This window comes from Talpa occidentalis, unplaced genomic scaffold (genome assembly GCF_014898055.3).
Source record: "Talpa occidentalis isolate TD23 unplaced genomic scaffold, MPIMG_talOcc4v2.1 talOcc4.5, whole genome shotgun sequence".
Taxonomy (NCBI): domain Eukaryota; kingdom Metazoa; phylum Chordata; class Mammalia; order Eulipotyphla; family Talpidae; genus Talpa; species Talpa occidentalis.
Window position 1 is genome coordinate 59,373,021 of NW_023604861.1, and position 23,898 is coordinate 59,396,918.

At 35.3% G+C, this 23,898-nt stretch overlaps 1 protein-coding gene across 3 annotated transcripts in view; it reads left to right on the plus strand.

Annotated features, from left to right (window-relative positions):
• Positions 1-3,736: 3,736 nt before the first annotated feature.
• Positions 3,737-23,898, plus strand: part of SPRYD7 (SPRY domain containing 7) — a 132,408-nt gene continuing 112,246 nt past the window's right edge. Inside the window, exons 1-4 of one of the 3 annotated variants that reach the window (XM_054701477.1) lie at positions 3,737-3,986; positions 9,750-9,844; positions 16,787-16,851; positions 21,961-22,005. The gene's annotated coding sequence lies outside the window, so the exon portion shown is untranslated. The remainder of the gene's footprint in view (positions 3,987-9,749; positions 9,845-16,786; positions 16,852-21,960; positions 22,006-23,898) is intronic. The other 2 variants (XM_037527275.2, XM_037527276.2) reach the window with 2 other exon arrangements.

The window sequence follows — 23,898 nt, forward strand, 5'->3', positions numbered from 1 at the left end:
ATTTTTGGAACTTTTTGTGAATTTGAAGTTATTTCCATAGTAAAAGTGTTTTTTCTTAAAAGATTGAAAGACCTTTACCTGTCACAGTTTTTTCTAAATAAATTATGTTGAAGCCAACATTTTGTCAGTTGTAGCTTACTCATTAGGGGAAAAAAGCATGGAAATTATGAGACCTCTATTCTCCACATTACCCATATTTACCATTCATTTGCTGGTGATGGCATTCTAGTTTTCAAGTAAAACCTCAGATTTTAAATGACTTCAGTTCTACTCTTATGACAAGTAAAGAGAGGTATACAAGACACAATCTAAGTGGGTGGAGAGAAGGGCAGGATTAATTCATTTCATTGAAGATGAAAACCTGCCCTAATTGAGTACTTTATTCTCATAAAATACATCACTTTGGAGAACATTAAAGTTAATGGAAGGAGGGCCTCCCCGGTGGTGTAGCGGGTTGAGCACAGCGCTGTGAAGCTGTTCTCAGACTTGCAGCGCGGGTTAGATTCCCAGCCAGCCAGGGATATTCCCACAGGGTGTGACAGACCTCTCCTATCGCACCCACTGCTCCCCCCAGCAGTGTATTTCGGTTGTCTTCCTGTTCTGCTCCCCACTCTGTCTCTGGTGAATCCTCTCACCCTCCTGTGCCTCTAGCCTGTGCCCCAGCTCTTGTATAAAAATAAATAATCTTTTTAAAAAAATAAAGTCAATGGAAGGTATTTGCACTAGTTTTTTACCTGTTAATTGGATGATCTAAAGTAAAAATGCTATTTTTTTCTTTAAATTCAACTCAGGAATTTGCACCCCCTTGTGGTCAAACATAAAATTCTTTATTTTCAAAACATTTTTACCAAATGGGCTTTTTTTGTTGGGGCACAGGAAATGTTACTTGCTTTTGTTTCCTCCCGTTTTAGTCAAGAAGCTTAATGAATGGGTTCTGGTTTATCAAATAAGATTTTAAACAAAACAATTACATCTTCTAAAAGTGACCTCCATATAAGCTGTAGTCTGCAAATTGGAGAGAACTGCACACATCTCATGAGTCATAAGGGTTCAGGGGGTAAATGTATACACTTTCTTAGTATAATGCCTGACACAAGAGGTACTCAACAAATGCCATTACTTATCAATAACATCATCATCACTTTAGAATTTTCTTGAGAGACTATCTAAAAGGTGGATAGAATTTTTTAAGATTTACCAATTTATGAATTTCTAGTACAATCCTGCCAACAGGTTCCCCAATATATCACTATGTAGATTTTCTCTAGACTATTCTCCTCAAAGGTACATTATATTTTTAAAGTGCTAAGAATATGTGGTTATCTCTGGATGGCTTTACATACTTTAGACTGGTCTGTTTTTCTCCCTTTAATAATTAGAAAAGCAATAAAAACTATTCTGTTGTCCTGTCACTCTTAAGAAATGGTGACACAAGTGAACATCCTTTTTCATCTGACAGAAATCACTACTAATACTTAGCAAGTACAATTTCTCTGGCAACTTTATCATTTTCAGGGATCTTCAAACAAATGTTAACTCTTTTTTTTTTTTTTTACAAATGTTAACTCTTAATGGCATTAACTGTAATTTAACTTTTAAAACACCTTTAAAGAAGCCATTTTATTTTTTTATTCCATTTTTTTAATTGATGAAACACTGGTTTACAATAAGGTATATGACTAAGAGGTTTCAGGTTCACACTTTTGCAGATGTGTTACCACACCAGGCCACCACCAACGCACTATAATCAACCATCAGAGTCCTTTGGGCCTCCTCTACCCTTTGCTCCCCAACCCTCTCTGCCCCCTCTGGCAGTCTCAATTTTAGTCTCTGGTAGTCTCAGCTTTCTAGTTTGTTTTTATTTAGTTTTGTCTGTCCCTTTGTTTTGTTTATATTCCACATGAGTGAAGTAATTCAGTATTTGTTAAAGAAGCCACTTAAAAAGATCAGGGTTAACAACTGATTCACAGTAGCTAATAATTACTAATATGCTATTATTCTGTTCAAATGCCTGGGATATATTAGAGCTCACCTATATCCTTACAACGACGCAGTGAGGGATTAGCATAACTCCTTTTACAAAAGATCAAACTGAGAAAAAGTAACTCAGCTAGTACTTAGCTGAGATCCAAACCCAGGCAGTTTGGTTCCAGGGTACACTAAATTTTACTATTGTACAAAAAGTACCATAGAGATGTTAGACAAACTACACTGCCCATTACTTCTCTATCATCTCAAATTATTAAAATCCATTTCTTTTCTATTGTACTTCAATAATGGAAACCATGCTAGTTTTCTACTTCTTTACTTCTTAGTAGACACTTCCACATCCATTGTCTTATTTAATCTTCACAATGATGTGTGTGTGTGTGTGTATGTTGTTATGGTCCATAACAAATTGCTGTGCAACAAAAACTGGAAAAAATGTGGCAATAACCCAGAAAAAAAAAATAACTGGGGATCATGTAGCCAGTCAAAATAGTATTAAAAAGTAATCACTTAGGAGGATCTGTAACAATTTTTGAGTTTTTCATCCTAACTAGCCTGGGGGCAGATAATTCTCCAGAGCAAATGAATGGTCAAAAGAGGTTTATTTTAAGACAGGTGTTAAAATATCGACAACTTTATCATTATTTATTGACCTATCATAACGCCCAGTTTTTGAAGTTGGCCACAGTTGTGCATCTCCTTATCAGCTAGAGGGCTTTGGGACAAGTTTCTTAATCTGGGCGACATGCGTAAAATGAGGATACCTACTTCACAGGGCTGTTGTGAGCAATAAACACCATCAATCAACGAGGTGTTTATTCAGTATTGAACCCAACAGCAATACGTGGTACCTAGCTATTTGTATCTTATCAGCGCGTTCCACAACGGAAACTCGTCTTTACTAGATTCAGTTCACTTGTTACACCATTAAATAGAGTTTTTAATCGCCCTAACTGATATTCAAAGACTGCCCAGTCAGCTCTCCAGATTGAGCAGAATGTTTAAGCCTAGGGCTGGGAAGAAAAATTCCAGCAAATTTAAGTTATCGTTAACTCGTTAACTACTGAAACGCGCGCCGCGCCTGCACACATACACACACACACACACACACACACACAGTGGAGCAGGGGAAACCACCCTTCCTGGGTATACTCAGGCTGGATGGCACAGTAGGGAAGAGAATGGCCTGTGCTCCTGAATCGGAGAGATTCACTTGCTACTTGTGCTGCCTCAAGCAAACCTTGTTCTGCAAGCCGTTAATAATAGTACCTACCTCATAAAGTTCTTTTCAGGCTTAAGTAAGATAGCTCCAGTACCGAGTAGACCCTGCAAGAGCTCTACGCACAGGCGGGGCTGGGTTAAGTACACGAGTATCCATATAAAAGGTCTCGGAGACACATTCCGTGGCTGGGGTTTAGACACTGGCAATGAAACGTTTTCCATCTCACCTAAGCTAGACCCTCATTTGTTTTCCTCGAACAGTAAAATAAGTGCCCATCGACTGATACATCATCTATGGACCCATTATCCCCACGGTTCCACCACCCCCGAGGCCGAGGAAGCGGGAGCTGCACGCAGGCGCGAGAAAAGAGGTAGGCGGACTGCGACCGAGGAAGTAAAGGGAGAGTGGCGCACGACCATGACTCTGCGCATGTGCACGACGCGGGGGAAGGGTTCGAATTTGCGCATGCGCAAAAGCGTCGGGACAGCTCTGACGGGGGGGCTGGAAGCGGTATTGACAGCTGTGAAAGCAGCCCGCGTTCCCGGCATGCCCCGGGGCGGCGGGGTTGGCTCTAACGAATTTGAATGAGGAGCCTCAGCGCTTTCGGCGCCATTTTCGAGTGATGCCTCATCTCATCAATCTAGCGGGAGAGACTGGATAACCTGTCCGAGAGTATAGCGCCACTAGGACTCAGCCGAAAAATAACTAAAAAAAACTCCGAAAATTACTTTGAGGCAAGCGAGTACGTGGACCTTCGCCAGGGTTGGAGCAGTCGGTAAGCGCGTGAAGAAGTAGCAGAGTGGCGCTCGGCGGTGGCACTGGTGGGACCGGCGGGCGGTGTGGGGGTGCGGAGAAGAATGGGCTCTGGGTCATTTTAAGAGCGAAAAATTCGAGGAGATAGGGTTGGGGTAATTGGGTGTCTGCGAGTGGGCGGGGGCGGGCGGAATGTGGCGGGAGCGCGCGGAGACGGGGGCGTGGGGGGAGGGGAGTTGCAGTTTGAGCGGGACGCGGACGAGCCGCGGCGGAGCGGCCGCCGCCCTGCGGGTCTGTCAGCCGGACCCCTGGCCGGGGCCGGGGCGCCGCGGGGCTCCTCCGGCCGCGACTCCGTGACAGGAAGAGGGGGACGCCTGCCCCCTCCCCCATCACCGAGCCCGCGGTGCTTTATCGCAGCTTTCTGAGCGCGCGGACGGCTGTCTGCTCACGACGAGAAACTTACGGTCGACGGAAAACCGCGGACCCGGAGCAGCGGCTGCCTCGGGCCGGGCGGGCGGACAGTGCCCTCGGCCGGCCCGGGCTCAGGGTCGTGGTCTGGGACGCCGGGGCGCGAGGTGCGCTCGGAATGTGGGTCACGCCGCGACGCCCGCGGGCTCTGCGCGCCCGGGGCCGGGCTGGAGGCGCGCCGGCCGCGTCGGGCTTCGCCTCTTCGGGCGAGTGGGGCGGGGGCAGGCTCGTGAGGTTTTCGCGGGCTCCTAGGAAAGGTGCTTGGACTTTCGCTTTTTCCTTGGGATTTTGGTCCTTTACTCTCACGGTGCTGGCCCTGGTGGGCGGTGGGGCTATTCTGGGGGAAGATGAAAGATGGGGCGATTTCCTGCTCGCTGTTTCCTCCGAGTCGCGCTCTTAGAAGACTTTCCTTCCCCGTCTTTGAAACGGGTCGCACGGAAAAAGCCAGTCTGTGAAACTAAATTGTCCTCCCGAAAACTTAACGGACAGCTTAACGGTAAATTTGCAATCCTCGCTTTTTCTGGGGCATTCTCTCGGCGCTGAAGCGGATGCAAGAGGGGTGTTCTCGTCTGGTGATTTTTTTTTTTTTTTTTTTTTTTTTTTTTAGCTCACAGTTTCTTGTTCTTACTGGACAACTTAAATGATTTGAACCAGTGAGGGTTTTAACTTTAATACTTTGTAGGTACTGTATTTTCACTTAAAATATATTGGATCTTGAATCACTTTCTGAGTTGAAGGCACAAGTAGATTAAGATTAACCCTTTGCTGGTGAGATGTTTTGCGTCTGGGGCGCGCGGCTCTAGGTTGCGAATATACAGGAGTTGGTTTTTGCAGCAGCTTATTCAGTTGTTCGAAAACAGGAATAACGTTTCCTGGAGTCGCACTCATACACTCTTTAGGGCCTAAATAATACACCCCCCGCACCCCGGAATTGATGAAAGGAATGATTGATTTGTTATTTCTGTAACGACTGGAGGACCCGCCCTCACTTAGAATTCCCCCCCCCCCCAGAAGAGAATAGGAGAGCGCAATGTGATATTTTTCAAATTGTGTCTAACGGAACTCCCAAGACACCGGTCTTGTTATCCCCTGATTGGCTGAGGGGAAGCGGGACTGGGGGGTTTGAATGGTGAACACTAGATTATAATTCTCCTTTTTCCGAAAAATTAGACTTCTAGAGAACCACAGAAATATTTAAGAAACTTTAAGGCTGGGAATTTTTTAAACTGCCTTTTAATAGCTTTTTTCTTCCCTAAAGGACTTTCGAGTGGCTCTGAAATGTATAGTAAAAGTAAGACCGAGGGAGCAATTTTCTCAAAATTATAATTTTGTTCACTGAAATTACGAACTGTATATATTTACCCTATTCCCTATTAGTTAAAAACAGTGTAGGGTTTAGGGTTTTTTCTTTTGACACAAGTTTTTCATTACAAACTATTTGTATTTGTTGTATGCAGATTACAGAATTATTTCTTTTATTTTAACGAAAAACAATTTTTTAACGAGCTTTTCAGCATTTTTATAAATATTGGATATATTTTTAATATTTTTCACAATCAATTTAAAAATCAATAGATTTTACTAATTCAGTCAATACAGTGGACTTAAAACTTTGCAAGAAATTTGTTAATTTAGAAATACAACAGGTAAGTACACACAGGTGCGTATCTATGATTTCATTCCTTTGATAAATTTATTATGAAATCCAGTGCATACAACAGGATGAGTATTGTGTTTTACTTGGTTAGTTTAGTTGAGTTTTATTTCTTGAGACAGTCTCAGTATAAGTTCTATTTATTACCAAATTTGCCATTCCGTTTAATTGCATCTTGATAAAGATGGGTGTGGTTTTCCAAGAAAATGGGTTAAACTCCCTTTGTAAACAACAGGACTGTAGATGCTTTTTAAAATATTTTTTAAGTTTAATCGGAATTTATATCTTTATGAGTAGAGTTGAAATTTTGAAACTTGCAGTTTGTAGTTTTACATTAGGTCAAATATGCATTGTTAGAAAATATTCAAATAAGAGGATTCTATCACTTAAAAATCTCTGTAGGACTATAAATATAATTTATATTAATAAATGAAATAGTCGAGTTTATAAATCATACTATTTGTAGTGCTTTCATAACAAGAATTTCGATTACTTTTTTTCAAAGCAATTATTTTCAGTATCATGAAAATTCTTAAAGGTGTCAGTTGTCATCTCTAAAATTTGATTTAATGAAATTGCAAGTAAATATAAGTAAAAATTTTACTCAATATATCAAAACTAGTGGATTTTATTTTTATACTCTTGCTTTTTAAGTTTTAATTTTTGTATTATGTGACTTGGAGAATTTAAGAGTGAGATGGGATAAATTAAATTCCACCAAGCTAGTTAAGCTTACCCATACTTTTTTAGTGCTTTGGTTTATTGGGGAGGGGGAAGTTGTTTGAAGGTGATAGGTGCATCATTTTGTTTTAATAAGCCATTATTAGAGTGGATTCTTTATTTAAAATAGTGCCCTTAAAGTTTGAGAACACACTAGCACCTAAATAAAATCCACAGCATCCAAATACTTTCTTTTTCTGGAATGCCAGATTAACAGGAAGATTTGGGCTTTAGATTTGTGGACTTGTAGATAACGATGTGTATTATATATAATACTTTCACTATTATGCGTATATCTGTAAAAACTGATAGTTCTTATTTACTTTTTTTCTATTGTAAGAAATAGAAAAGATATAGTACCACAGGAAAACAATGATGGGGAAAGGTACAGTAGCTCAACTCCTTTTTAAGCTGTGTTTACATATTGTGGGGAACAGGGAACCTGAGAAGGTAAGGTATCTGTCTTCCTGCTAGCATTGCTTTTTGTTTGGCCTTTATACTATTTCTTAAAATCCAAAGAAAAACACAATCTTAAGCTTTGTTTTAATACTGTGAACTTGTCCTGCGTTTAGAAAATGTAGCCTAGGGTCTTTGCCTGTAACACTGTATTTTTTTCTGATCAATGTTTATAAAGAACTAGAGCTAAGGATGAAAATTTCAAAAACAGTTTTCATATTCTGGATCTTTTGTGTCATTGTGCTTTATGCAACATTTTTATTTGTTTTTGTGGAAACATGCATATTTTTATTTTGTTTATTCACTTATTGGTATGTAGTAATTGTTCAGAATGTCACAAATTACTCCAATCCAGAAATGAGTCAGTTGATTTGGTTTGCCAAAAAAAGTTTTATTAGATGTTTCTTCTACCTGATACTTTCTCTAATTTAAAAATTCAATTAGATTAAAAATTTACAGTTTTGAAATCTTACTCTATAAAAAAATTAGTCTCTTATTTTAAAAAATTGTGACCTAAAATTTGACTTTTTTTTCTTTTGTTTAATGAGGCTTAGTAATCCACACGTTTTGCTTTAACCTTACTTTAGAAAAAACAGATTAGTCTGATTATAACTAGAAAGCACATCATAGAATTGTCATAGAAGAGTATTATTATACATATAGTTTTGTTCCCTTTTAAAATTATTTACCAAACATAGAAACACTGTGTGCCATTTAATTTTGGCATATAGTTAGAACTTAAACTATGACTTGCTGAAATTTGGTTACCCCCAAATCTCCTAAAACCAAAGGAAATCAGTAATGAACTGCTTTTTTTTTTTTTCAATTGACGAAAATGAGATTAAGTTGATTTTGCATTTAATTTTTACAAGTGTCAGTATTAGAACTTTAAAGTCATGTCTGTCTAAATATAAGAGTAACATCAATTTTAGAATATCATGATACTAATATATGCTTCTATGTTTGTCAATTACGTATAAATGACTGTAGAGTTCGTAGTTTTCTGGTAGGGAAATCATTTTCTTTTGCCTTTTTCCCCCTTTTCTATCTGAGAGATGTTTTAAAGGATCTTTCTTTTAGAAACACACATTTCAAGTGTTGGAGATGATATTGAACATATATATTTGAATTTTATTCTTAATATTTCTTATCAAATTATGAGAAGCTTAACACTTTTTAAAAAACCTGTCTTACTTTCTTTAAGAATGTTTGAACTTGAAAGGCTTGTCCTGGGTTCTAAGTGTAAATAATAAGCTGTTTTGTAATAGGTTTGAGTTTCACTATTTTCAAAAATTTTTCCCATCATTTCGTTAATGCACATTTTATTTACTATTTGTGTGATATCTGACTCTTTTGTTCTTTATCATGTAGTATTTTTTATTTCTCTACTACTGACAAACTTAACATTTAGCATGGAATACATACTGGCTTCTATTTTTCTTATGTAATTTTTAAAGTTAAGTACATTACCTTTTAGATCCTTTGAGGGAGAATTTTAGAAATGATTTATATGTATTTTTAAGTATCATCGCATTTGGAATTAAGCATTTGGCCACAGAGAAATAAAGGTTCTTTTGGTTTTCATTTCTTTTTCTAAGCTGTTCTTGAAGTGGAAACTTCAGCATTATTGTTCACTATGGTACACTATAAGCCTTTGGCAATTTGATAATTAACATTTGTATTACCACTCAATCATTAAGATTTAGGTGAGACAAATGAAAAGACCACATATATACTTGGTTACACCACCTCTACTTAGAAACATTTAAAAATTGTTGACTAATAGTCATCCATTACTTATAAATATTTTAATTTGTTTAAAAATGAATTCTACATTTTGTTCTGTTAGTAGAACTATATTGGCCTACATTTGGAAATATCAATCAGTATTCATTCAGGCATGGCAAAAATATTAAATGGAAAGTAATGGTAATTTCTGTTATTACTAAAACATTTGATAATTTGGAAGGAAGTTAATTTAAAATATGTTTCTATCCCTTGAATGATTTTTTTATTGTACTTTTGAGTTTTAGAAGCACAAAGTATATTTCTGGTAATTTTTCTTATGGAGTCCTCTTTTTACCAGTCCTTTAACACCTTCCTACACACAAATGCGAACACACACTTACTTTCTCTCTCTCTCTCTCTCTCTCTCTCTCTCTCTCTCTCTCTCTCTCTTTCTCTCACTTACTCACTCACTCATCTATAGAGCTTTGAAAATGAATGCTCTAAAGAGAAATGAAAGCAGAAACATATTAAGCTGATTTGTTTGAAGAGGCTTCGGATGATAAAGCATATCACAGGTGTTTCTAATCAAGTTATTTCTATTTTAAAAACATTTTGAAGTTAGGGTTTCTTTGAACATAGGCAAGATTGGGGTCATTTTGAAAGACCTTACCTCTGTATTCAGGGATCAACTGTGGAACTGCAGGAGGCGGAAATCTGTTGAGTGTCTTCATGCTATAATACATGACATTTTTATTGCAGGTTTTGACCTTTAGGAGAGAGCCAATTCTGGAGAACAGTCTAACTTCTTTGATTGAACACTCACATAATGCATTGGAACATGATAGGAGATTAAGGTATATTAATGAATTTTTAAAGCATACAATTTTATATTTTACAAATGTTACTGGACTAGACAATTGGTAAACCTGGAACTTTTAGGTGAGCAAAAGTCAATAAAAGTTTAGTAATAGAAATCAAATATTCCAAGTTCTGTCCTAATCAAAAGTGTCAATTTAGTTGAAAATGAAAAATCCATTTTCTTAAAGCAGAAGCTAGTGTCTTACTCATATGTATCTGAGTAAAATAGTTAAGTAGTTCATATCAAAAGTTTCAGACTCTAAAAATAAATTGTAGCATGGCAAAACTTCTGGTGACTTACTGTCTTTACCTCCAAAATATTTTATCATTGAGCCACTTTTCTAGCATATTTGTTCACTTTGATTTTTATACTTCTAATTGAAAACTTCAGATATTTAATAAACATTTTTTATTTTTTCCTTTTTTATTATTTCCTTCCTATTGCTTTTATCTTTAAACAATATTAAAAAAGATTTTAAAGCCTATTCTTAGATATTGTGTTGGAGAGTTTTTGAACATTGAGGTACATATCAAAATAATAAATTAAAATTAGGTTTTTCTATATCATTAGCTATTACACAGATGGGAATATATAAGCCTTAACAATTAAGCTTAGATAAAAATGTTAAAAATTTAATAGATATCAAGGTGAAGTTAAAATATTAGCATCATCATGTAAGGAAGTTTGAGGTAAGTACAAAGCATAGAATGTCTTCACAACTTTGAGGATGTTATGGAAAGGCAACTTAGTTTGAATAGGATGAAAATAAATAGAAATTTTTCCCTGCTTAACCAGCGCTTCCCAGATTAGAAATCATTAAATTGAAAAGTGAAAAATACAGTTTCTGAGTGTCTGGGGGAAAATCCGGGTTCAATTTATCACTTTCAATCCAGATACCTGTAGACACAGTCTAAATGAATGATATGGAGGAAGAGAGATGGCTATTGAATAAACATTGTAGAAAAGGACATGAATCTACAAAGTTGTTACCTAGTTTAAAGAATTGATGATCTTTGAAGTTGTCAAAACTGGCTGAGCACCAATATTTGGGAAAATAAAATTGTACTTATAGGTCTTTATTCTGGTTTATAAATTTCAGGATTTTTTGGCTTAGTAAATAATTTAACATCTAAAGGAATTTTAATGCATATATTAAAGTTTCCTTGTATTTAATTAGTTCTTAAAGGGTGAGAAACTTTAACTTTAGGAGACAGGTTAATAGGAGATTTATTGCTATGTGTGATTCTTTACCTGTTAAAAAACACTTTGTAAAGATTTTGGCTGCTCTAAATTTGAAAACCTGATTGTATCTAACTAAGCTTTTATATTACTTGAGTCAGAATATGGGGGAGACAATATATTGTGTTAACCTTATGTTCAGCGATAGATTTATATCTTTTTTATGCAGTATTTACATTTTTTGGTTAAGTGCATTTTCAGGGTTAGCTAACATTTGTTTTCAGCAAAATTCTCAGTTGTTCCTAAAATACAGTTATACTGACAGAGTTCCTGTTTAATTGAAAATAGTTATCCTTGGGGGGTGGGGGTGGAATATTTGGACAAACTAGAAGTAATTTAACATATCTACATATGAAAGACATAAAATTATTGATATGTAATACTTGTTTATTAAGGACATCTTAAGTAGTTTGTCAGTTATAACAACTCTGATGAAGATTTTATGGTGTTGCTGAGGATTCATCAAAGAATTGATACTACCTTAAAAAATTTTTTGTTGCTCTTTATTTGAAACTTGTATCTGTATGTTTTGTGTGTTTTCTTAACTAGTGCATCAGAGTTATATTTTCTGATAAACATTTTCAAAAGATAATGTGATGCTTTAGATTTTTTATTAAATGTCATTTTGAAGTAGAATATTTCTTCTCAGAACCACAAGCCACACTTTTGTTATTTTATTAACATATATGATATGACTTAGTTTTACTTTGCTATTTTCATGGTTAGAGTCCCTTAGAAGAAATACATGTGACTTGTTTCAGATGTAGTTGCTGAGACATATTAATCTGCTGGTTAATAGTTTATCAATTTATTACTGTTTTTCAGTGTCTTAAAATTTTAAAATCCTTCTTTGGTATTTGCCATTAAGGTCTTACATAGTTTTTGTACTGAATATATTTAGTTATTTTGTTACCCTGTGGTACACGATAGTTTATATTTTATTATCAGCATTATTTTTCACTGAGCTGCCTCTAACAACAACAATTAATTTTTCAATTTTGCTAAAGTAAAAGATTGGGGTTTTCATTTTTTATAAAATATTATCTGAATTTTAAATACTGCTATATTTTATACTTCCAATAAATCTTAAAGTTGGTCTTCATGACTAGACTAGATAAAATACCGTTTAAACTTATCACCCAGTTCTAATACTTAAAAACATAATTTGTCTAAATTTTTCTGACTTTTATAGTTTTCAGAATCAAAAATTACTGAAGGTGCTTAAAGATAAGAATTGCATTTAAATTTAAAATTATGTCTATAAATAATTTAAAAGAACAAGTATTTCTATTTTTGTTATTCATTAATTGATACTAGGTACCTACTAAGTTTTTAGCTTTATATTACATGTTTAAAGTAGGTAAGTTACATGTGGAAAAATTTTTTTTTTATAGTTGGAATTTTTGTAGAAATTTTATGGGCTGAAATCTTATTTCTTTGCTAATAAGTGTCTGATGTCAAACATATGGTGATGATTAGATATGTGGAACCTGGCAGCCTGGAACTTTTTATAAGCAAAATATGATTTTATTCTTGATTACAATTTAGATGCTTTATTTTCCAGAATTGCTGGGGAAAGAGGCTGAATTCTGAAAATTTTGATAACTGAGCACAATTATGTTTTCCCCTCTCCCCATTTTACTTTTTTAAGAAAATTCCTTCTTAATTTTATTATGGAGTAATATAAGCAGACCTGCTAGATAGGTTGGACTGAATGGTTTTTTCCCTCTGTGTTAATCCTATATGCTTTTCTCAGCTTGCTGCTTCAGCAAGCAGTAGCAACAGTGAATAAACAAGTATCACCACAGCCCTTTTTCTTATCCCTTACAGCTGGAACCAGGGGCCGGGAGGTTGCTGCTGCTTGTCAGCTGTTGTGCAGACTAGCATCTTCATGCAATAATGGTTGCCAAAATAGCCTGTACTGATCAGCTTTTATAAATCAGGTTGGAAGGGCCCAACTGTCACTGTAACCTCTACAATATAATACATCCAGGCTATGACAAAAGATCTTTTCTTCCCAAAGCAACATAGAACAGTAAATGCTTATAGTTCTTAGATACTATATTTTTTACTTTACTTTGTGGTTTTAATTTAATTTTTTACTCATTTTGAATGGAAATGCTTCTGGAAGTATGTGTGGCATGTTTTTCACTTTTAAGCTAGTAGAATGGGGAAAAAATAGTCATTGATAACACAAATTAGATAGTACATTGAGGAAAGGAAAGTTGACTATGGCCATCAGTGTTTCTTTGATTTTTTTTGAACCATATTCTGACATTCAATTTACAGCCCAGTCTAAATGAGACCAAATTCTTACTGACTTCGTTATTACTAAAAAGAACAGTATACCCCTCTATGTATAAATAAAAACAAAGCAGACTCCAGGTGGAAATTAGTAAGTCTTTATTTTTATCTCACTAGTAAAATAATATCAAATCTGAACTTTATATCTGAAAAGTTCAGTTTATACTAAGTCTTTTGGAACTAGGATTTTGTAATTTCAAAAATATAAAAGAATATTTTTGCTGTTTTAATTTGAATACACTTGGATTAGCTAATTTTTTTTAACCTCTTTTGTATCTAATTCTAGTAGTCTATAGTTACAGGAAAGTAGATGGTAGATTTCTCTTAGTTCTAATGTAGCATTCTTTTTTTTTTTTTTTTTTTTTTTTTAAGATTTATTTATTTATTTATACAAGCAATGGGTCAGAAGCGTGGAAGGGTGAGAGAATTCACCAGAGCGGGGAGCAGAGCAGGTGGACTGACGAAATACACTGCTGAGGGTAGCAGTGGGCATGGCAGGAGAGGTCTGCGCGCCATGTGGGACCCTTACCTGGTGGCTGGGGATCGAACCGGTGCTGCAGAGGCTGCGGGCAGCTTCACAGCCCAGCACTCAACCACTGGGCCACTGGGGAGGCCCTCTAATGTAGAATTCTTACTAGAAATCTGCGAATGACAATTTATATTAGTGTAGAAGCATAATGTCCCAATTTAAAGTCTGATATTTGCGATAATATTCTTTTCAAAATGTGCCCATAGTTTCTCACTGGTCATCTTCATTCAGATCAATCCTAATCACTTTTACTCACAGTAATCTTAGAATATTAGTTCCTTACTCATAATATTTACTTACTCATAATGTTTACTTACTCATAATATTTTTAAAAATCTTTGTTAGTGTATGTTCAGTTATCTGAAATAATAAATGAACCCACAACTTGGTCTAGCATTATAAAGTCAAATTCAACCATATTGAGATTTAAGATAGACTTTTTTTGGCTAGTAAGAGAGTGCATTCCTTAACAATTGATGTAATTTATATATAACATTAATTGCTGTTACCTATTCTTAACCAAAAAGTGAGCTACATAATCTTTTATATTGCAGACACCTTATTTTTACTATGGATTATTGTATAAAGTGTCCGTGGGCCACCTATTGCAGAACAATCTACAATAAAGCATTTTTCCAGGCCTTCTAAATCAAAATCTCTGGAGCTTGGGCTTAGGAATTTGTGTTTTTCACAAGTTGAATTTTTTTTTTTAGAGGCACCACATATGAAAAACACAGCCCAAAATGAAATGGGAGCGAATTCTTCACACCAATAAGCCACTTATATTTTCTGGGTTTTTGGTTCTTTTTGGTCCTCATGGATCTAAGCTCAGTAACTAATTATGAATCATTTTTGTACCTCACTAGTTCTGGATTATGTGTTGGTATTTTCATAATCAGGTGAAGAAAATACGTAATTAGAGCTTTTTTTCTGCACAAGTACCTTGGGCCAAATTTTCGTCTGTTTGGAATATTTAGTATACCTGTGATAGACCTATATGTCATGAAAACAGAAGGAACTAATCACTTAAGAATTTTTTAAGTTTTCAACTAGCAAGTGGCTATTTTTCTTAAATGTATTTTCCAAATGTTAGAGAAAATACAGAAAGGGGAACTTTTCATATTCTGGAAGCATTTGGCAATAACCTAGCAAAGTTGAAAGTATACATAGGCTTAAACTCAACAATATGTTTTGAGATATTCTAGATAAACCTAGACATGTTTGAATAGAAAGATGACAGGTTGTGGGCCTCCCCGGTGGCGTAGCGGTTGAGCGCTGGGTTGTGAAGCTGCCCGCAGCCTCTGCAGCACCAGTTCTATCCCCGGCTGCTCCCGCAGTGTGCTTCGGTCCTTCTGCCTGCTCTGCTCCCCGCTCTGGCTCTGGTGGATTCTCTCACCCTCCACGCTTCTGACTGTACCCAGTGCTTGTATAAATAAATAAACAAATAAATCTTTAAAAAAATAAAAAAGAACTCCTGAAACAAATACTCAGACATCTTTAATAAAAAAAAAAAAAAGATGACAGGTTGTGATGTAATCATTTGATGAACTCTTTGTTATACCACCGTTATAGTGAGAGCTGTGTGTGTCAGGGATAGAGGTCCTTCAGCAAACAAAAACAAGTTGTAAAAGATAATACAGTATGATAATACACACACACACATATAGTATGACATTTATGTAAAGTTTGAAAGCACTGATATATTTGCAGTAATAGTAAATTTGTTGTCATAGTGTAAAAATATGCAGAGGAAATCAGTACCAAATTTAGAGTTGCGGTTGTATTTTAGGGGATGGGAAATGGAATCAATATGGTACAAAAGGGACTCAGTTATATATACAATTTTTTTCTTCAAAAAACATTTAAAAAGTAAATAAAACAGTAAACATGATAGAATATTAGAATCCAATATAGCTGGATTGACGCCACAGGTAGGATATAGAGATTCATTCATTCTTATATTATTTTGCCTTTTCTGGGGATTTGAAATACTTGTTTTTTCAAATAAATGGGGGAAAAAAGTATGTCCTTATTTTGGTGAAGATCTAGCAGTGCAATGCAATATTCCATTAAGAGCATGGATAGGTTTATTCTTTCTATTCCATGTCTTGTGGTAAGGATTTTGCTGTTACTTGGATGAGGACTACATACAGCTTATAATTATGGCCCCCCCAAAAAAATCAAACATTTTAACTTAAGTAACTTGGATTTTTTTTTTAAGATGTGCTGTAATGTTTCCTTTTCATACTGACTTTTAATCTTTTCTACTCCTGTGAATAAAGGACAATCATAGAAGCAGTGTCTCATAATCCCTGTTCTTTTGTTTACTCTTAATTCAGACAATTTCATAACTTTTTTTTTTTTTTGGTTTTGTCATAGATCACATATTTTCAGAGATTTCTTTCTGCAATTTAAGCTACAATTTAAACTTTATAGTATTAGAGTAGAATTTCTGGAATTGGGTAATATATGGAGTTTTTGATTTTGCATTAGTATGCATATTGTGTGTATGTGTTTGAGAGATTGGTTTGTCTTGAGGTATGATCTTGAATTTACCTTAAGTGTATACAATTATGTTAATCCTCCAAAAGCTTAGTGTGTTTCAAAGTAGGCATTAAAGTTTGAGTTTTAGTTACAGCTACATATTTGACTTAACCCCAGGAAGATAATAGTAATAGAAAAGTGAATTTAACAACTAATAATACTTTGGACCAAAATATTTAAATACTCCTCCCAGGTATTTGTAATCTGCGATTGTTCTATGCTGGGTAAAGATCAGAAAACAGTAATTATGAACCTCTGTTGAAAATTTTCTAACACGTAAAACATGACCAGAGTTTTAATGTCTTCACTCTTTTTTCCTAGGTTTAATAATAAAATGAAGGCCACAATTAAAACAGTCCCCTCCTTAGACAAGCAGTTCTTTTCTTGTAAGTATTAACTTTCATTCCTACCATTGCTCTAAAATTTACATTTGGTGTCATGTTTTACTATATATCTGAATTTCTTTTGTACTCATCCTAGGATGACAACTTTCTAACCTCCCCACGCCCCCTACAAATTGAGGTTTCATGTTAATTTAATCCAATTTACATCAAGAATAATGTCATTATCTTGAGTAAGTTTTTTTTTTTACAGCCGTGGAGAATCAAAATTTTAAACCCTTTTCCTTCAAAGGGATTTACAAATAAGTAATGGTCTTCTTTGTTATCATCATTGTTCAAGTTTATTGACAGTTACTTTATGGTTTTATAAATTGGAAATATCCTCTCCACTTGAGAAATTTTTTTTTTTTTCATTTATTTGTTTTTAAATTTCACTAGATTACACTTAAGATTTCTTTCTGCGAGGTACTTAAAATTTAGCTGTTTAACTTCGGGGGTTGGGAAAAACAGGAAGGCAATCCCTTTTCCTTCCTTTTATATATACACATGGGTACCCTTTTCTCAGAATAAGAAACATTTTGCCCTGATTCATTTAATTTTTAAGAAACTTATAAATCTAAGGGAATAATTCTGACAAGTTAGATGAAAGCAATATCATGCCCCTAGAAAGACTCTCCAATTAAGGTCATCATAAGTACACAAGGTACTTCCTTGAGATTCTAAAGTTAGTTACCAGAAAGATTCTTCTCCATGTATTCTTAGACCTAATTCTTCATCTCTAAATAAAAGAAACGCAGTTGCAGCTGTTTACATTTTTGATGTTATGGAATGGCCCTGTTTAAGTGAAGAATAGTGCTTCAGATGCTTCCTTATATTATCTCATACCATTACATTGTGACTCAGTAGGGAATGCTTATGTGTCAAGGACTGACATGATAATAGATAAGACATTGAAATCAACATGGTGGAAATCAATTAAATATTGAAAACTTTTGGGCTTCCCTGGTGAAACAGGGGTTAAAGTCAGCGCTATCAAGCTATTAGCATGAGTTTGATCCCTGGCCAGAGAGCTAACTCACATGGCAAAGCAGACCTCTCCTGTCTTGCCTGCTGCTCCCTTCAGCAGTGTATTTTGGTAGATATGCCTATTCTGCTCCCTGTTATGTCTCTGGTGAATCCTTTCAAGCCCATACCTCTGGCCTGCACCCCAGGTCTTGTATGCATAAATAAAAATCTAAAAAAAATTTTTTTGAAAACTTAATGAAACAGTTTAAAGCATGGTAACCAAATGCCACAGGTTCCTTCTTTTTCTAATTTTTTCCCTTTATATTTTTGTCTCTGGAAAACTAGAATGGAAACATTTGCAAATCCCCAAAGAATCCTATATAATCCAAGCTTGGTTTCTTAATTGGTCCCTTGGAAGAAGCCAGCTCAGTTTTTTCATCAACTTAACTCTTAGAAAAAGAAATCTTTTTCAATTGATATTGCCTGTCTACTGAATTCTGGAGGGCACTTTACAAAAAGTGCAGCGGGTTGAGCGCTGCGCTGTGGAACTGTCCGCAGCCTCTGCAGGGCAGGTTCAATTCCCGACCAGCCGGCCAGGGAGAAACCCACATGGTGTGGCAGACCTCTCCTGCCTCGCCCGCTGCTCCCCTCAGCAGTGTCTTCGGTCCATCTGCCTGTTCTGCTCCCCGCTATCTCTGGTGAATTCACCCTCCCGTGCCTCTGACCTGTACCCCAGTTCTTGTATAAATAAATGAATCTTTAGAAAAAAAGGGTTATATAAAAAAAAAAAATAACTGGGCCTCCCGGTGGCGCAGCGGTTGAGCACTGGGTTGCGAAGCTGCGCGCAGCCTTTGCAGTGCTGGTTCAATCCCCGGCCTCTGGGCAAGGGTCCCACATGGCATGCCGACCTCTCCTGCCTCCCGCTGCTCCCCTCAGCAGTGTACTTCATCTGTCTGCCTGTTCTGTTCCCTGCTCTGGCTCTGGTGAATTCTCTCACCCTCCCGCGCTTCTGACTGTACCCAGTGCTTGTATAAATAAATAAATCTTTTAAAAACAAAAATAACTATCATTTAACTTCTAACAGATGAAGTAGTACAGCTAGAACCACATTCATTTCATCTCTTTTGTAAAATTCTAAGCAAAGAGCCTTTCTTAGATACTCTGAGTATTCTTAAGTCATTTGCGCTATTTTATAGTCAGAAACCTTTCTGTTGTCTGTTCTAGGTAGTGTGCCTGGAATTCCCTTTAATCTTAAATACTAAAAAGGTGATGCTTCCAATTAAATAATACCCCAAAAAGTACATAATAGTAGTAGTCATTAGTTCTGTTGTTTGTGTTCTCCCTCCCTCCTCCCCCCCCCCCACCGCTTGCATTTTTTCATGTTTGTTTAATGCCATTGTCTCTTTACGATAGTGTTTGGTTTTTAAAGCTGATCACTTGGAGAATGTGGATATTCCAGAAGTAGTGGCATATTAGTGTTCCATATATTTGATGCTGTTGAAATTAAATAATAGCAGTGGTTTGGGTTTAGTTTTACAAATTGAGTAAAGATATGAAATACTTTGCAACTTGAAAGTTCTTAAATTTCTGTTCCTTAACATAAAACATTCAGAAATAGTTACATTTCCCCTTTTTGTCCACTTTTTTTGAGCTATGATTACTTTTTTTTTTTGCATTTTTGGATAGATATACTTAAATTATGTGTTTCTGTTACGTGAATTTAAAATAACCAAATACATTATTGGGTTAAATAGAATTGTCAACAGTTAAGGTCATTTCTCCTATCATTTAAATCTACAACAACAAAAATCTTAAGACACTGACTTTATAAATAGGAAACAGGAAATACAGCAGAAAGTTCACCATACAGTGCTGACAGTTAGTAGACCTATAAACAGAAATGATGGAGACAAATTACATTGTAATTCAGAAGACATATTTACCTGCTATCAAGGGCTGGGCAAGTGAAAAAAAATTCACAAAAACCATTTTCATATTGGACCAGTTTTTAAGGTAACTTTTTAGAAATGTTATCAAGTTAGAAATAGAATAATAGGGCCTCCCCTGGTGGCTCAGTGGTTGAGCGCTGGGCTGCAAAGCTGCCCGCAGCCTCTGCAGCACCGGTTCGATCCCTGGTTGCCAGGCGAGGGTCCCACATGGCGCACAGACCTCTCCTGCTGCACCTGCTGCTCCCCTCAGCAGTGTACCATCAGTCTGGCTGTTCTGTTCCCCTCTCTGGCTCTGGTGAATTCTCTCACCCTCCCGCACTTCTGACTGTACCCAGTGCTTGTATAAATAAATAAATAAATCTTTAAAAAAAAAAAAAGAAATGGAGAAAAGTAATTAAAAAAAAAGAAATAGAATAATAATGGTATAATCATAGCTTTCTAGAAAATATCATTAATCTTAAATTATAAATAGTATTAACGTAGAACTGACTGATAATAAATAATCAATGTGGCAAATGATATGAAGTCTTTTTTCCCAATAAAAATGTATGAGTCATTAGATATAACTAAAAATTCTATTTTTAGTTTTTTTTTTTTCTTTAAGCTTTATTTATTTTTGCATAGAATAATTGGGATGTAGGCCAGAGGTGTGGAGAATGCTAAGATTCACCAGAGACAGAGTGGGGAGCAGAACAGGTGGATCTACTGAAATACACTGCTGAGCAGGCAAGACGGGGGAGATCTATTGTGCAATGTGGGTTAGCTCCCTGGCCAGGATTGAACTCATGTTGCAGTGGCTGGCAATAGCTTGATAGTGCTGAGACTTGAACCCCTGTTTTAAAGACAAGGAAAAGGGGGTTTGATGATGATAATCGTCTCCAACCAAATGTTCTAGGGCTCCTTCTTTTAATTGGTCTGCAAACGACCATAGATGAGTACCAAAAGAATGAAAAACAAATTGCTGTTTTGGCACTTGTATTAGCAGAAAAAGGTGTTATAATCCATAGCTGAAAAATTCATAAGGGTGCTAGGTATTGTTCACATTTGTTGGTAAAGAAGGCTTAGCAAACTTACTGATGTGATCAATTCCTAATAATTTAGTGGGTTTATCAAATCTAGGCTCTTAAAGCTGTATATTCTGTAATTTATCACAGAGAAAGTTCACTGTATGCTACTGCTACTTTTCAGTCACAGCTCATATAACTGCTGTTTTTCAGAATTAGACAATGTTTAATCAAATGCTGAGTGTTCCTGTCCTCAAAGTTGTCTATTTTTGACATATATGTGTTTAACAGAACGATTTAGTTAAATTTGAGCTTTTATGTTTAAGGTAAAGATATGTTTCTGCTCTGAACAAAATTGCAGTCATAAAATTTGAATTTTATTGCCAGAATTATAGAAAAAAAGGCAAATTCATTTTTTAACCTTCTGAAAAACTTCTGTTTGAAATGGATGATTCAAGGAAGAATAATAGAGAATTTTTATAAAGTTATTTGGGATTTTTTCCTAGGAAAATGACAACAATCATTTTTTAGCACAGGTCTTAAATAGAAAATAAACATACAAATATAATGAGCTCTCATATGATAGGGATTTCAAGATTTAAGCATAACTACAAGAAGTAACATCCCCAGAATATTCTTTGCAGTCTTACCCTTTGCTATTACCTATTTGTCTGAGATTTGAGTTTTCAAGGTCTTCTGCATGTCAAAACAGGAATAAATTGAACACAGACTTTAAATGGATTGGTAAATAAATATATGTATATATGTGTTTATAAATATTCATTTATATATATCCAGTTTACTATTACACCTGACTTTTTGCCTAGGTAGTCAGTTTCACACTTTTGTGATATCCTATAAATAAATTTGTTAAATTTTTTTCAGTTTTGTTTTCCTTAATTTGGCTCTTCAAGTTGTTCCTTTGTGTCCCTAGTTTTTGCTGCCATATAGTTAGAATTTAAAATTGACAATTTTTCTAAATGTTAGTTTTTTAGTTGACTTCTCATTTTCTCTTGGATGAGAATATTAGAAATAGAACTATAACAATAAACTTTTTCCTTAATGTTATAAATTATATCAGTAATTCTTAGAAAATAAAATTCTTACAAGAGAGAAGGTTTAAACTTAGTGTATAACTTCATCCTTTAGCCCTAAATAGATCTTCTAAAAATAGTTTTGTTTTTTTTTCCCTCTAGGCTAACCATATTGAACATACCTAAGTTCTTCCACTGGTTCTCATGGTATGAATAATAACAATACCACGATACTACACTTTGAATCTGTTGTACTTTGTTAATATTCCTTTTAAAATATTATATATAGAATGGATATGGTTTGAGGTACAAAATGCAGTACATCCCTGATGAATAAGGTATTCTGTTAATGCAGCCTAATTTCGCTAACTTCTCTTTTTCATCAACACTGCTGGTTCACCTTGAATTTCAGTCCACTGAAACCCCAGGTTTGTGACAAGTGTTTCAAATCCTACTATAAATTTACATTCAGTAGGCATTTACTGACCTGTTCACTATTAAATGTTCCCATAAAAGGTTAAGATCTTACAGTCTTAAAAACAGGGCTATAGTAAGCATTAGTAAGCCCATTTTACAGAAGAGGAAAGCAAGACTGTGTACTGAAATAACCTAGCCAAGATAAGGAGTCATAAGGGATAAAGCCAGGATTCCATTTTGGGTCTTACGTTTTCAAATTCATCATCCCTTGTCATTCTGCCTTTAAATTTCTGTTGCACTCAGGGTGATCTTAGGGAGACATGCCTAGAATTTCTTAACATTTTTGTCAAATGTAATAATGCCTTACATAAATTAGATGAATTGAAATTAAAGCAGTATTAGATGGAAAGTGAATATACCTAAACAGGAATATTAATGGATACAAAATTAGAGTTGCAAATCAATTATAAGAAAGTGAGATGGAAAACATTAATTTATATAAAATTTGTATCATTTTACCGTATTTTTTTGATTCTTAAACATGAAAAGGAAACTAATATACGGTATTTAAAAATTTCCATTTACTTCAGAGGCATGTTCAAATTAATTTCTTAAGCAAGATATTTTGCCTCGCCTTTCAAAATGACTGTTTCATAGAAGATCATAAAAAATAAGAAGATATATATGAAAAGACAATAGAAATGATTGAGTCCGCAGGTCAGAATGTGAAACACCATATTTGAAACTTAGATTACTGTATAAAGATAAAGAACTGGATGGCTCTGGTTTTGGATTTTATTTGATAGTTGTTTTTTTGTGGTTCTATGTCTAGCCATTTAAGTCTCTTTCCATATTAGTTTGGAAAGGTATCTTTTTTTAAGACAGCAAACTTGGAAGCAGAGATTCACGGGATGGAGCGTTATGATATTTTCACTCCTAATATGCAGGAGTGAAGAAATGGCATGTACCCATGCCAGGGATCATTATCTTAATAATCAGTCCAGACTGAATGGAGGATAGGTATGAAATAGTGCAACTAATTATCTGCTCAGCACAATTCTCAGCACCAAAAATAGTTGCCTATGTTCAAAAGTCATAATAAATGGACAATTCAGAATCAAATATAAAGGTTGAAGAATAACTCCTTTGAGAAAATAGACTTCCTTTGTCCTTTAAAGTAGAGATTAATGAATATTTTCACCTCCCGCAGCAGCTGTAGTGGAGATTCAGCGATCAGGTATGAATATATAGTTCAGGGAAGGAAAGAACTGGAAAACAATTTATTATAAACATCTCATTTTGTCCAGGAGCCTTAAAGAATCATTCTGTGGGAGAGGATAATCAGTATATTCAAATGATGACTAATTTTATATGTTCCACTTCCTACTTAACTAATAATAATCCCTTATTAGAATAATGTGTCCTGTTAAAGTTCTGATTATTTCAGAAAAGTCCACATACTGCGTTTGGTTGTGTTTTGTCTAAAAGATCTTTTAACTGGACTGGTAAAGTGTTTTCATGGAAGAGAAGTAGGGAATATTGATAGGTTTTGATTATATAGACTTTGATACTAAGGCAGAGAAACAGACTATTAAGTTTTGTTTTTTTGTTTTTGGTTTTTTTTAAAGATTTATTTATTTTATTTATACAAGCACTGGGTACAGTCACAAGCGCGGGAAGGTG